The 13,505-nt window shown below is 47.9% G+C and overlaps 13 non-coding genes across 13 annotated transcripts; 4 read left to right on the top strand and 9 right to left on the bottom strand.

The window, feature by feature from the left end:
- Positions 1–180: 180 nt before the first annotated feature.
- LOC138036919 (U2 spliceosomal RNA) lies at positions 181–367 on the bottom strand. The gene has a single exon (XR_011130055.1). It is a non-coding gene; the product is annotated as a U2 spliceosomal RNA (small nuclear RNA).
- Positions 368–5,936: 5,569 nt separating this feature from the next.
- On the top strand, positions 5,937–6,055 carry LOC138036920 (5S ribosomal RNA). Its single transcript, XR_011130056.1, has one exon. It is a non-coding gene; the product is annotated as a 5S ribosomal RNA (ribosomal RNA).
- A 974-nt stretch (positions 6,056–7,029) lies between these two features.
- LOC138036913 (U1 spliceosomal RNA) lies at positions 7,030–7,193 on the bottom strand. Its single transcript, XR_011130050.1, has one exon. It is a non-coding gene; the product is annotated as a U1 spliceosomal RNA (small nuclear RNA).
- A 194-nt stretch (positions 7,194–7,387) lies between these two features.
- Positions 7,388–7,578, bottom strand: LOC138036918 (U2 spliceosomal RNA). The gene has a single exon (XR_011130054.1). It is a non-coding gene; the product is annotated as a U2 spliceosomal RNA (small nuclear RNA).
- Positions 7,579–7,846: 268 nt separating this feature from the next.
- On the top strand, positions 7,847–7,966 carry LOC138036921 (5S ribosomal RNA). The gene has a single exon (XR_011130057.1). It is a non-coding gene; the product is annotated as a 5S ribosomal RNA (ribosomal RNA).
- A 980-nt stretch (positions 7,967–8,946) lies between these two features.
- Positions 8,947–9,110, bottom strand: LOC138036912 (U1 spliceosomal RNA). Its single transcript, XR_011130049.1, has one exon. It is a non-coding gene; the product is annotated as a U1 spliceosomal RNA (small nuclear RNA).
- A 194-nt stretch (positions 9,111–9,304) lies between these two features.
- On the bottom strand, positions 9,305–9,496 carry LOC138036917 (U2 spliceosomal RNA). The gene has a single exon (XR_011130053.1). It is a non-coding gene; the product is annotated as a U2 spliceosomal RNA (small nuclear RNA).
- Positions 9,497–9,763: 267 nt separating this feature from the next.
- On the top strand, positions 9,764–9,882 carry LOC138036910 (5S ribosomal RNA). The gene has a single exon (XR_011130047.1). It is a non-coding gene; the product is annotated as a 5S ribosomal RNA (ribosomal RNA).
- Positions 9,883–10,857: 975 nt separating this feature from the next.
- On the bottom strand, positions 10,858–11,021 carry LOC138036911 (U1 spliceosomal RNA). The gene has a single exon (XR_011130048.1). It is a non-coding gene; the product is annotated as a U1 spliceosomal RNA (small nuclear RNA).
- A 193-nt stretch (positions 11,022–11,214) lies between these two features.
- LOC138036916 (U2 spliceosomal RNA) lies at positions 11,215–11,406 on the bottom strand. The gene has a single exon (XR_011130052.1). It is a non-coding gene; the product is annotated as a U2 spliceosomal RNA (small nuclear RNA).
- Positions 11,407–11,671: 265 nt separating this feature from the next.
- On the top strand, positions 11,672–11,788 carry LOC138036922 (5S ribosomal RNA). The gene has a single exon (XR_011130058.1). It is a non-coding gene; the product is annotated as a 5S ribosomal RNA (ribosomal RNA).
- Positions 11,789–12,757: 969 nt separating this feature from the next.
- On the bottom strand, positions 12,758–12,921 carry LOC138036923 (U1 spliceosomal RNA). The gene has a single exon (XR_011130059.1). It is a non-coding gene; the product is annotated as a U1 spliceosomal RNA (small nuclear RNA).
- A 192-nt stretch (positions 12,922–13,113) lies between these two features.
- LOC138036914 (U2 spliceosomal RNA) lies at positions 13,114–13,305 on the bottom strand. The gene has a single exon (XR_011130051.1). It is a non-coding gene; the product is annotated as a U2 spliceosomal RNA (small nuclear RNA).
- Between the last annotated feature and the right edge of the window lie 200 nt (positions 13,306–13,505).

Here is a 13,505-nt window from a genome sequence, read left to right as displayed (position 1 = left end):
GAACCGCAAAACGCAACTTGTCTGCGCATACCATGTGGTAATGGAGGTCACGTGCTCCTCGTCCTGTCGTGTCGTGCTGTCCACTCGCTGCTATGCTACCTAGAAAAGAGAAGAGAATGTGAAGGTTGGTTGCTTGGTTGGTCACTTGTTTTGCTTTCACTTGATTATTTCTTCCCCAGAGGGAAGTGGGCCACGCTCGGAGGTAGTGCTATACCGAGGCAACCCGTGGCCGGGACGAGGCAAGCCTCTTTTCCACGGCCCAGTTCCAAAAATCAGTTTAATATATGAGCTGCTCGATGAGCAGCGTATCAGATATTAAGCTGATAAGAACAGATTTTTTTTTTTTTTTCTTTTGATAAAATTTTATTTACAAGGGCCTAAGGGCCCAGGTAAAAAGACCTGATTACAAGAAGGTACTGGAGCGGCTAATAATTACAGTGCGTCGGTGCAAAAAGGTAAACAGAGTCCATCTCAAAGGAAGGTGCAAGGTGCAATTGCCTACCTGAACTATCTAAATGAACAAAAAGAACTAAAAGTGAAAAATAGGACGACCGTTACAATCAACAGAACAGATTACACTACCGGTCGACCAAAAATCTTTAACTCTAGAGACAGGTTCGCCTAAGATACGCAACTTAATATCTTTAATAATCATGTTAATAATAGAACCTGAGCCAAGAGAGCTGTTTCGAAAAGTCGCAAGGTTACGCGCCAGCCAAACGAAGTAAACGATAGTCGCAATGAGATAACTAGACAGACGGTACCCCGGGGACGACGAAATAGGGGACAAGGGAAACAAAACAGAAGAAAAGGACAGCACAAAGGGAGAACCAAGGAGACGAGAGAGAAAGGGCGTAAAGAATTCCAGACATGAACGACCCTACGACATGCAACAAAACAATGACAAGGGGATTCAATACGAGAACAAAACAGCACAACGGAGGAGGCAATATAACCCCAAACCTTGAGGTTATACCGCACCCGAACTGCATTATGTAAGAGGAGCCAGAGAACATCACATTTATAATTCTCGATAAACTTAAGACGAGACTTTCGCCACACGGACACCCACCGGATTATGGGGCGGCCAACAACGGCTCCCCAAAAACTAGCGCATGTTGGAGCAGGGGACGGAAATACAGACAACAAGGAATAAATGTTCTTACAAGATAAATCATCAGGCACAGACCCATGACGCTCAAACAGAGACTGAAACAAAGCAAGACACTGACGATAACACAGGGAGGGATCCGAAGAAGAAGGGACGGAATTGCTTGCGAAAGAGAAGCGAGGATCAAACTTAAAAAGACAATTCCCAAGAAAGAAGCGGGCCAAAAAATGCCATTTATCAGAACCGAAGTCATCTCGAAGACTTAAAAAACAGGACAGACGCAGGCTGGCACACTTGGTCTGAAAGTCGACGACACCAAGGCCGCCAGAAGACAAAGGAGCACAGCAGCGTTGTCGACTCACGTTCTCCATTTGGCCTTTCCAAATGAAAGGCCAAACAAGACGTTTGTAGCGGTCACACACCCATCGCGGAGGTGCGAGGATTTTGGCAACGTGCCAAAACCTACTCGCCCCGAGGACATTAATAATCATTGTGCGGCCAACAAAAGAAAGTTCCCTTTGTCTCCACAAATTGATAACATTTTCGAGCTTGTCTAGCTTAGGTTTCCAGTTGTCTGACTCAACAGAAATTAGACCGTAATATCCTAATTTTAGAGACCCACTTTAAACCAAAGGGGGAGGCACCGTTCGCCCTCCACCTCCCAAGCCACATAGCCTCGGTTTTAGTCGTGTTAAGTTTTGCTCCCGAAGCTATTTCAAACCTGCGAACCACTCGCAAAAGGTGACATAGGGAACTTTCCGATTTCAAAAAGCAAGCTGCATCGTCAGCGTACTGAGAAATGTTAAATTGTAAGCCAGCCGCACCAGGGAGGAGAAAGCCAACAATGTCCGGACATTTTCGAATTTGGGTAGACAGGATTTCAGAAACCAGCACGTATAAAAGGGGGGAGAGGGGACAGCCCTGCCTAACACCCCTTCCAAAAAAACAGGGGCGGAAAGAGACCCGTTACAAATAATGCGCGAAAAGACATTGTTATTAAAAGAGACTCACCCATTGAAAAAAAGAGGGACCAAAACCGAACTTAGACAAAACGCGCATGAGAAAGGCGTGGTTGACACGGTCAAAGGCCTTTTCTTGGTCTAAGGTCACAAGTATTCCAGATTCATCAGTTTTACTAATCATGTCGAGGGTGTCACGAATCAGGAGGAGATTAGAGAAAATAGATCTCCCAACTACAGAGCACGACTGATCGCGATGAACAATAGAACACATTACAGGCTTGAGACGCTCGGTAATAGCCTTAGAAGCGATTTTATAATCGGTATTTAGCAAAGAGATGGGGCGCCAGTTTTTCGGCATGCGCTTATCGTCTTTCTTGTGTATCAGACGCAAGAGGCCCTCTCGCTGAGAGTCAATGAGGGAACCCCGATGAAAGCCCTCATTCAAAACACGAGCAAGGGCATCACCAAGATCCCCCCAGAAAGCAACATAAAATTCGGTTGGGAGACCATCAGACCCTGGGGAGTTGCCGGTTTGGAGACCGCTAACAGCCGAAAAAAGCTCGTCTTTTGACAACTCCCCCTCACAGCTCTCTCGTTCAGCATTCGACAGAGAAAGGTCTAGGTCATTAATTAAATCCATTTGAACAGAAAGATCCAAGGTATCCTTGGCAAACAAAGACTTATAGAAATCTACAAGGACTAATTCCAAATCGTGTTGGGACGTCTTCTCGACGCCATTGGCATCCAGAAGGCAGTCCATGGAATTCTTTTCAGCACGTTTTTTCTCGAGGCGGAAAAAATATCTAGTCGGCCGTTCTCCTTCTTCAACCCACTTGGCACGTGAACGAATTTTTGCGCCCTCCGCTTCCTGGGAAACCAGGGAAGAGAGGGCGCTTTCAAGATCCCTGACCTCAGAAGCGGCCTGGGAGCCACCAGAGGCCAGAGAGTTCTTTGCGTGGATCAAGCGCTTGGTCAAAGAACTGCGTTCACTATTAATCTGCCTTTGTTTATTAACGCAAAACTCGATACAAAACCTACGAATGCCAAGTTTTAAAGCCTCCCACCAAGCACCAAGGGAATCGAAGTCGGAGACACGCTCCTTAAAGGAAGCAATAAACGCAGACATTTTGCTCTTAAAAGACTCATCGAACAAGAAACTTGTATTAAACCGCCAAACACCGCTACGGGGACAAGAAAAATTGTCGAGAGACAAAAATAGACGAACAAAATCGTGGTCCGAAAAAACACACGGCATTACATCGGAGGTTTGAATGTGCGGAACAAGGGAACGAGAAATCAAAAAGCGATCGAGGCGCAAAGCTTGAGAATAGCCGGTATTGGCCCAAGTGAAGGAAACACCACGAGGGTTCCGTCTGCGCCAAATATCAACAAGAGAACAGTCTGAAATGAAGGATTTAAGGACTGACTTATCAGGAAGAGAATCATCAACTAGGACAAGACGGTCGAGAGGATTATCGATACAATTAAAATCACCGGCCACTATCCGAATAGGGGATAGAAAAAAGGAATGCAGATTTTGAAAAAAGTGCTTGCGTCCGGTAACGGTGTTTGGAGCGTAAATATTGATGACATTAATCCGCTGCTGCCCCAAAAGTACCAATGCGCTTAAGACTCTACCATCTGAATCAAAAATAAAGCGAGAGATGGTTCCTGGAAAATTCGGAGGGGTGAGCAGGGCTACACCAGCCGACCTGCCCGTCCCGAAGGACCAAAACATTTACCGGGCCATTTACGAGAAAAAGCATCAGCTTGACGTTTGTTTGAAACATGAGTCTCCTGTAATAAGATCAAATCGCAACTTAGGCGAAATAATTCGTTTAGGATCAGGTCACTCTTAGTGGGTGACACAAGCCCACGCACGTTCAGAGAGAGGAGCCTTAGCATTGGTACTAATGGTGGCGTTTACTAACCGTGGTCCAACCTTCAGACCCGTCCCGCAATCGAGTTCTAGATCGATGACGGTCGTGGCTGCGGGAACGGCCACGCCCGCGACGGTATTCACGATCACGGTCACGGTCTCGATCCCGTTCACGTTCACGGTCACGGTCACGGTCACGGTCACGGTCACGGTCACGGTCACGGTCACGGTCACGGTCCCGTTCCCGTTCCCGTTCCCGTTCCCGTTCCCGCTCCCGCTCCCGCTCCCGCTCCCGCTCTCGCTCCCGGTCACGGCGGCCAACATGACTACTTTTCCTACCAGATCCTTTAGATTCACGTTCAACTTGATCATCCCAACCTTTTCCTTGTTGAGGAGAGGACCCGGAAACAGACTCAGAACTAGACTCCTCACTACTAGATTCATCACTTGCATCACTAGATTCCTTATGAGCCGCATCGGGGGGCTTCGGAGCTAGGGGGCGTCTCTGCACCTGGGGAGGTTTCCTGACTGGAGGAGGCTGAGCAGCAGGAACCGGAGCTGGAGCAGGCGGACGAGAGGCAACAGCAGCATAGGAAGAGGGCTCGGAAGACTCACGAGGACGCGCACGAGGACCAGAAGATGACGGGTCTACATCAGCACTGTGGATAAGGAACGGGCACGCAGCTGCTAAATGATCAGGCTTCATACAAATGGAGCACATAGGGTCACACGGACAGGATCTTGACGAGTGGCCAGGTTCTTCGCAGTTGGCGCAGCGCACAGACCGACAGACACCGGCGAAGTGCCCAAGGGCCCCGCAGCGCCTGCAGGTCTGTGGCTGCCCCGGGTACCAGATCCGAACAAATTCGCCCACTACTCGAACAAAGGAAGGGATGGGTTTGCTGAGACGCATCCGGGCAGTGCGGTTCCCATTGAACAGACTATCGCCGGAACGATCCCTACGAAAAGAAAGAACAGTGCCATAGGTGGATAAACGGCCAATCAAAACAGAGTCCGGGAGCTCCACCGGAGCTTCGTAAAGCTTCACCAAGGTTACAGCATTCTGCCTATCACCGATAAGAACACGTGACCCCTCGATATCGAGGTGGGGGATACGGAGCGCAGCTTCTTTTGCCGCAACTGATGTGAAGGTGACGACCCAATTTTTGTTAGAAGCGCAATACTGGATGGACACAATGGAGTCGATATCAACGCCAGCTTCATCAAAACTGCACAAGATCTTTTGGCTGTTGGAAGGAGAGTCCAACTTAAAAAACACGGAGAATCCCTTCTTAAGAGCCACTCCACGGTTGTCTGGCGAGTGGGACCAAATCTCACGAGGAGAAGCACAGAAACGTACACCACTTTTAGCCATGTTAGCCAGCGCTTGTGGGACAACAACTTCAGACTCCAATGGCGAGAAGAGCTCGGGCGTGAAGGCTTCTTCACCATCAGGACCTTCAGGAACTTCAACAGTGGCATTGGCATCAGCGCCAGCATCAGCATCAGCATCAGCATTCATATCCGCGTCAGCAGCATCCATACTCACAATTGTGGGGAGGATAACCTCAGCAGTACTAGCATCTTCAGGGACAGCAAGAACAGCAGCAGTTGTGTCTTCTTCCATAATTGTTGGCGGGCGCAGACGAAGAGGTCCACGAAGTGTAGCTCCCACTAAGGCCAATTGGTACACTTAGCCAAAAGGCCGAGAAACGATGCCCGTAAATGCTCACGGCGGACAAGGTGCTCCCAGTCTCATGGCCACGAGATATGGTGGTCCGATTACAATCCGTGCCAAGGAAGGAATGCCCAAAGCCAACCTGAAAGCGAGGCGCACACAACGATCGCTCTTGTACAGTGGGCAGCAGCACCAGCATTGCATGGCACTTGCGTTGACGGCAAGAGGACAAATGCACATTGTGCTTGCTCTGACCTCGTTTTCATTTTCCCTTATAACAAAGTTAATTTTCACGGCAAATTACTTGTCTACGACCATACCACAGGGAAAACACCGGTTCTCGTCCGATCACCGAAGTTAAGCCCTGTCGGGCGGGGTTAGTACTTGGATGGGAGACCGCCTGGGAATACCCCGTGTTGTAGGCTTCCCTTTTTCCTTCCGTACACTTGATTATCTCAAATAATCTCAGTTTCCTCCATGAAAGAACATTCCAAACCAGCTTTTTTGAACACAACATGCCAACGATATGTCAAAGATGAGACATACAACAAAAACAAAATAGTTCACACGAGAAAGTGGAACTTGTATTCCAAGGGAGCGCGTGCGCGCGAGATCTTATCCATCCAACGTTTATGACATGAAACGTATCCTTTCGTGTGAGCAAAGAACAGGCTACGACAAGTAAAAAATGCATGCACTGTTATGCATTAGATGGAAGTTAACCTAGCCCGGATGATATGTATACAACGAAGGCTACAACACTATAACATTCATCTTGCGAAAACGTGACTTATGTGACGTAGCGCACTTCAAATCCTTACTGTTCCCTACTCAACACGGACAGTACGTATTGAAAGGGTGCATAAGACACTATCCTGAGCATAAAAGATTTACTTTTTATGATAACAATTCAATTAACTGAGAACATAGAGAAACCACAAAGTGATGGCCACAGAAATGTAACGCCAACTGATCTGGCGGGTCCTCAGTTACTCAATGCAAAACGGGCTCTCCAGAACGCAACATAACACAACGCCAAAGAAATCTATCGCGATGGAGCAGTACAAACACACATCCACTTACGTTTTTGAAACGATGCACGAGGATAAGAGCTCGACCCGCTGGCATTTTCTTGTCTCACTCGTCTATCGATGGAAATCGATGCGGCTGAAATAAACACGCCCTCTCGCTCTCTCTACGGCCAAAAATGAAAGAAATGAAATCACAGTTTTGCAGTGCACCAAGTACGGAACATTCACCTACAATTTCAGCAGTGGACTTCACAAATACAACTCACTTTCCTTAGTCTTTACACCGCCACCGCATCTCCTTCCCTGCCCTGCCTGAAACGTTACCAACAAACCTTCCCATTAGCCAACTTTGCCACCGGGGTTTGGTGCGGGGACTAGCGCGAACGCAGGTCCCCACTACCAGAAATTATACGCTCGAGTTACCCACATTTGGGGTAATCGCAAGGGTCAACCCAATCGAAGTGCAATGAAAGAGCCTCACCTTGAGAGGACTGCCTCCCTGATCACAGTGCCTCCCGCGTCAGGTAAGTATGCCTTTTCAATCTCTCCGGAACCGCAAAACGCAACTTGTCTGCGCATACCATGTGGTAATGGGGGTCACGTGCTCCTCGTCCTGTCGTGTCGTGCTGTCCACTCGCTGCTATGCTACCTAGAAAAGAGAAGAGAATGTGAAGGTTGGTTGCTTGGTCACTTTTTCTGCTTTCACTTGATTATTTCTTCCCCAGAGGGAAGTGGGCCACGCTCGGAGGTAGTGCTATACCGAGGCAACCCGTGGCCGGGACGAGGCAAGCCTCTTTTCCACGGCCCAGTTCCAAAAATCAGTTTAATATATGAGCTGCTCGATGAGCAGCGATCAGATATTAAGCTGATAAGAACAGATACTACACTTGATCTTAGCCAAAAGGCCGAGAAGCGATGCCCGTAAATGCTCACAGGCGGACAAGGTGCTCCCCGTCTCATGGCCACGAGATATGGTGGTCCGATTACAATCCGTGCCAAGGAAAGAATGCCCAAAGCCAACTTGAAAGCGAGGCGCACACAACGATCGCCCTTGTACAGTGGGCAGCAGTACCAGCATTGCATGGCACTTGCGTTGACGGCAAGAGGACAAATGCACATTGTGATTGCTCTGACCTCGTTTTCATTTCCCCTTATAACAAAGTTAATTTTCACGGCAAATTACTTGTCTACGACCATACCACAGGGAAAACACCGGTTCTCGTCCGATCACCGAAGTTAAGCCCTGTCGGGCGGGGTTAGTACTTGGATGGGAGACCGCCTGGGAATACCCGTGTGTTGTAGGCTTCCCTTTTTCCTTCCGTACACTTGATTATCTCAAATAATCTCAGTTTCCTCCATGAAAGAACATTCCAAACCAGCTTTTTTGAACACAACATGCCAACGATATGTCAAAGATGAGACATACAACAAAAACAAAATAGTTCACACGAGAAAGTGGAACTTGTATTCCCAAGGGAGCGCGTGCGCGCGAGATCTTATCCATCCAACGTTTATGACATGAAACGTATCCTTTCGTGTGAGCAAAGAACAGGCTACGACAAGTAAAAAATGCATGCACTGTTATGCATTAGATGGAAGTTAACCTAGCCCGGATGATATGTATACAACGAAGGCTACAACACTATAACATTCATCTTGCGAAAACGTGACTTATGTGACGTAGCGCACTTCAAAGTGTTACTGTTCCCTACTCAACACGGACAGTACGTATTGAAAGGGTGCATAACACACTATCCTGAGCATAAAAATATTTACTTTTTATGATAACAATTCAATTAACTGATAACATAGAGAAACCACAAAGTGTTGGCCACAGAAATGTAAACGCCAACTGATCTGGCGGGTCCTCAGTTACTCAATGCAAAACGGGCTCTCCAGAACGCAACATAACACAACGCAAAAGAAATCTATCGCGATGGAGCAGTACAAACACACATCCACTTACGTTTTTGAAACGATGCACGAGGATAAGAGCTCGACCCGCTGGGCATTTTCTTGTCTCACTCGTCTATCGATGGAAAATCGATGCGGCTGAAATAAACACGCCCTCTCGCTCTCTCTACGGCCAAAAATGAAAAGAAATAAAATCACAGTTTTGCAGTGCACCAAGTACGGAACATTCACCTACAATTTCAGCAGTGGACTTCACAAATACAACTCACCTTCCTTAGTCTTTACACCGCCACCGCATCTCCTTCCCTGCCCTGCCTGAAACGTTACCAACAAACCTTCCCATTAGCCAACTTTGCCACCGGGGTTTGGTGCGGGGACTAGCGCGAACGCAGGTCCCCACTACCAGAAATTATACGCTCGAGTTACCCACATTTGGGGTAATCGCAAGGGTCAACCCAATCGAAGTGCAATGAAAGAGCCTCACCTTGAGAGGACTGCCTCCCTGATCACAGTGCCTCCCGCGTCAGGTAAGTATGCCTTTTCAATCTCTCCGGAACCGCAAAACGCAACTTGTCTGCGCATACCATGTGGTAATGGGGGTCACGTGCTCCTCGTCCTGTCGTGTCGTGCTGTCCACTCGCTGCTATGCTACCTAGAAAAGAGAAGAGAATGTGAAGGTTGGTTGCTTGGTCACTTGTTCTGCTTTCACTTGATTATTTCTTCCCCAGAGGGAAGTGGGCCACGCTCGGAGGTAGTGCTATACCGAGGCAACCCGTGGCCGGGACGAGGCAAGCCTCTTTTCCACGGCCCAGTTCCAAAAATCAGTTTAATATATGAGCTGCTCGATGAGCAGCGTATCAGATATTAAGCTGATAAGAACAGATACTACACTTGATCTTAGCCAAAAGGCCGAGAAGCGATGCCCGTAAATGCTCACAGCGGACAAGGTGCTCCCAGTCTCATGGCCACGAGATATGGTGGTCCGATTACAATCCGTGCCAAGGAAAGAATGCCCAAAGCCAACTTGAAAGCGAGGCGCACACAACGATCGCCCTTGTACAGTGGGCAGCAGTACCAGCATTGCATGGCACTTGCGTTGACGGCAAGAGGACAAATGCACATTGTGCTTGCTCTGACCTCGTTTTCATTTCCCCTTATAACAAAGTTAATTGTCACGGCAAATTACTTGTCTACGACCATACCACAGGGAAAACACCGGTTCTCGTCCGATCACCGAAGTTAAGCCCTGTCGGGCGGGGTTAGTACTTGGATGGGAGACCACCTGGGAATACCCCGTGTTGTAGGCTTCCCTTTTTCCTTCCGTACACTTGATTATCTCAAATAATCTCAGTTTCCTCCATGAAAGAACATTCCAAACCAGGTTTTTTGAACACAACATGCCAACGATATGTCAAAGATGAGACATACAACAAAAACAAAATAGTTCACACGAGAAAGTGGAACTTGTATTCCCAAGGGAGCGCGTGCGCGCGAGATCTTATCCATCCAACGTTTATGACATGAAACGTATCCTTTCGTGTGAGCAAAGAACAGGCTACGACAAGTAAAAAATGCATGCACTGTTATGCATTAGATGGAAGTTAACCTAGCCCGGATGATATGTATACAACGAAGGCTACAACACTATAACATTCATCTTGCGAAAACGTGACTTATGTGACGTAGCGCACTTCAAAGTGTTACTGTTCCCTACTCAACACGGACAGTACGTATTGAAAGGGTGCATAACACACTATCCTGAGCATAAAAGATTTACTTTTTATGATAACAATTCAATTAACTGAGAACATAGAGAAACCACAAAGTGTTGGCCACAGAAATGTAACGCCAACTGATCTGGCGGGTCCTCAGTTACTCAATGCAAAACGGGCTCTCCAGAACGCAACATAACACAACGCAAAATAAATCTATCGCGATGGAGCAGTACAAACACACATCCACTTACGTTTTTGAAACGATGCACGAGGATAAGAGCTCGACCCGCTGGCATTTTCTTGTCTCACTCGTCTATCGATGGAAATCGATGCGGCTGAAATAAACACGCCCTCTCGCTCTCTCTACGGCCAAAAATGAAAGAAATAAAATCACAGTTTTGCAGTGCACCAAGTACGGAACATTCACCTACAATTTCAGCAGTGGACTTCACAAATACAACTCACCTTCCTTAGTCTTTACACCGCCACCGCATCTCCTTCCCTGCCCTGCCTGAAACGTTACCAACAAACCTTCCCATTAGCCAACTTTGCCACCGGGGTTTGGTGCGGGGACTAGCGCGAACGCAGGTCCCCACTACCAGAAATTATACGCTCGAGTTACCCACATTTGGGGTAATCGCAAGGGTCAACCCAATCGAAGTGCAATGAAAGAGCCTCACCTTGAGAGGACTGCCTCCCTGATCACAGTGCCTCCCGCGTCAGGTAAGTATGCCTTTTCAATCTCTCCGGAACCGCAAAACGCAACTTGTCTGCGCATACCATGTGGTAATGGGGGTCACGTGCTCCTCGTCCTGTCGTGTCGTGCTGTCCACTCGCTGCTGCTATGCTACCTAGAAAAGAGAAGAGAATGAGAAGGTTGGTTGGTCACTTGTTCTGCTTTCACTTGATTATTTCTTCCCCAGAGGGAAGTGGGCCACGCTCGGAGGTAGTGCTATACCGAGGCAACCCGTGGCCGGGACGAGGCAAGCCTCTTTTCCACGGCCCAGTTCCAAAAATCAGTTTAATATATGAGCTGCTCGATGAGCAGCGTATCAGATATTAAGCTGATAAGAACAGATACTACACTTGATCTTAGCCAAAAGGCCGAGAAGCGATGCCCGTAAATGCTCACAGCGGACAAGGTGCTCCCAGTCTCATGGCCACGAGATATGGTGGTCCGATTACAATCCGTGCCAAGGAAAGAATGCCCAAAGCCAACTTGAAAGCGAGGCGCACAACGATCGCCCTTGTACAGTGGGCAGCAGTACCAGCATTGCATGGCACTTGCGTTGACGGCAAGAGGACAAATGCACATTGTGATTGCTCTGACCTCGTTTTCATTTCCCCTTATAACAAAGTTAATTTTCACGGCAAATTACTTGTCTACGACCATACCACAGGGAAAACACCGGTTCTCGTCCGATCACCGAAGTTAAGCCCTGTCGGGCGGGGTAGTACTTGGATGGGAGACCGCCTGGAATACCCCGTGTTGTAGGCTTCCCTTTTTCCTTCCGTACACTTGATTATCTCAAATAATCTCAGTTTCCTCCATGAAAGAACATTCCAAACCAGCTTTTTGAACACAACATGCCAACGATATGTCAAAGATGAGACATACAACAAAAACAAAATAGTTCACACGAGAAAGTGGAACTTGTATTCCCAAGGGAGCGCGTGCGCGCGAGATCTTATCCATCCAACGTTTATGACATGAAACGTATCCTTTCGTGTGAGCAAAGAACAGGCTACGACAAGTAAAAAATGCATGCACTGTTATGCATTAGATGGAAGTTAACCTAGCCCGGATGATATGTATACAACGAAGGCTACAACACTATAACATTCATCTTGCGAAAACGTGACTTATGTGACGTAGCGCACTTCAAATCCTAACTGTTCCCTACTCAACACGGACAGTACGTATTGAAAGGGTGCATAACACACTATCCTGAGCATAAAATACTTTTTATGATAACAATTCAATTAACTGATAACATAGAGAAACCACAAAGTGTTGGCCACAGAAATGTAACGCCAACTGATCTGGCGGGTCCTCAGTTACTCAATGCAAAACGGGCTCTCCAGAACGCAACATAACACAACGCAAAAGAAATCTATCGCGATGGAGCGGGACAAACACACATCCACTTACGTTTTCGAAACGATGCACGAGGATAAGAGCTCGACCCGCTGGCATTTTCTTGTCTCACTCGTCTATCGATGGAAATCGATGCGGCTGAAATAAACACGCCCTCTCGCTCTCTCTACGGCAAAAATGAAAGAAATAAAATCACAGTTTTGCAGTGCACCAAGTACGGAACATTCACCTACAATTTCAGCAGTGGACTTCACAAATACAACTCACCTTCCTTAGTCTTTACACCGCCACCGCATCTCCTTCCCTGCCCTGCCTGAAACGTTACCAACAAACCTTCCCATTAGCCAACTTTGCCACCGGGGTTTGGTGCGGGGACTAGCGCGAACGCAGGTCCCCACTACCAGAAATTATACGCTCGAGTTACCCACATTTGGGGTAATCGCAAGGGTCAACCCAATCGAAGTGCAATGAAAGAGCCTCACCTTGAGAGGACTGCCTCCCTGATCACAGTGCCTCCCGCGTCAGGTAAGTATGCCTTTTCAATCTCTCCGGAACCGCAAAACGCAACTTGTCTGCGCATACCATGTGGTAATGGGGGTCACGTGCTCCTCGTCCTGTCGTGTCGTGCTGTCCACTCGCTGCTATGCTACCTAGAAAAGAGAAGAGAATGTGAAGGTTGGTTGCTTGGTCACTTGTTCTGCTTTCACTTGATTATTTCTTCCCCAGGGAAGTGGGCCACGCTCGGAGGTAGTGCTATACCGAGGCAACCCGTGGCCGGGACGAGGCAAGCCTCTTTTCCACGGCCCAGTTCCAAAAATCAGTTTAATATATGAGCTGCTCGATGAGCAGCGTATCAGATATTAAGCTGATAAGAACAGATACTACACTTGATCTTAGCCAAAAGGCCGAGAAGCGATGCCCGTAAATGCTCACAGCGGACAAGGTGCTCCCAGTCTCATGGCCACGAGATATGGTGGTCCGATTACAATCCGTGCCAAGGAAAGAATGCCCAAAGCCAACTTGAAAGCGAGGCGCACACAACGATCGCCCTTGTACAGTGGGCAGCAGTACCAGCATTGCATGGCACTTGCGTTGACGGCAAGAGGACAAATGCACA

The sequence above is a fragment of the Montipora capricornis genome, unplaced genomic scaffold (assembly GCF_036669925.1).
Source record: "Montipora capricornis isolate CH-2021 unplaced genomic scaffold, ASM3666992v2 scaffold_67, whole genome shotgun sequence".
NCBI lineage: Eukaryota > Metazoa > Cnidaria > Anthozoa > Scleractinia > Acroporidae > Montipora > Montipora capricornis.
Note: the sequence above shows the minus strand (reverse complement) of the source record. Positions and strands in the feature narration are given on the sequence as shown.